A 730-nucleotide genomic window follows, 5' to 3' on the forward strand; every position below is an offset into this window, starting at 1 on the left:
CTTGGTAGACTGGAAGTCCCATGGGAGGCCTGGGTTCAGTCCCAAACCAACCTAAACCTGCTAACATACCAGGCACAATTGCATGCACCTATAATCCTAGATCACTGGGGGGCTGGGGAAGGAGCATCACATGAGACCCTGTCAAAATTACTTCTCTCTCTATCTCTGTCTCTGTCTCTTGTGTGTGTCTGTGTGTGTGTGTGTCATAAAGGAAAAGAAGAGAGAAGTTTTGTGGTCATTCAGCTAGTTAGGTGTGGAGACAGGATTTGAACCAATCTGTTTCCAAAGTCTAAACTTCTTTAATATTTGTCTAGAATCCTTCAGTAACTCCACAGAGTGAGCGGAGAAGGCTAAATATGAGGAAAGTGAGTCTTTGGAGACAGAGTGATTTACCCAAATAAATTCAGCTGACAGAGATAACAAGCCCAGGTCTTCTGATTCAGCTTTCAAATTCAGAATTCCTCCTATAAATACTAAGTTTTCTCAAAGCAAGTCATGCCCCTGCTCTACAGCAAGAACCCACACAATTCTTGGTAGTATAGGTTTTTTTTTCCCCCACTTAATTTGGGGAACTAAATTATTAAACATAACAAAACCAACCAAACAAACAAAAGAATACCTAGCAGAAATTAACAAATTCAAGTTTATGGGATGACACAGAAATTGAGACACCAGAGATAATTCACCTGCACATGATAAAAGGGACCTGAAATTTATGCAGAATACGTTA

General features: G+C 40.3%; 1 protein-coding gene across 1 annotated transcript in view; it reads left to right on the forward strand.

The window, feature by feature from the left end:
• The window catches only part of LOC102472240 (testis-expressed basic protein 1-like), a 20,172-nt gene that overhangs the window by 16,725 nt on the left and 2,717 nt on the right, over positions 1-730 (forward strand). The window lies entirely within an intron of this gene.

Source organism: Tupaia chinensis, unplaced genomic scaffold, assembly GCF_000334495.1.
Source record: "Tupaia chinensis unplaced genomic scaffold, TupChi_1.0 Scaffold143603_1, whole genome shotgun sequence".
NCBI lineage: Eukaryota > Metazoa > Chordata > Mammalia > Scandentia > Tupaiidae > Tupaia > Tupaia belangeri.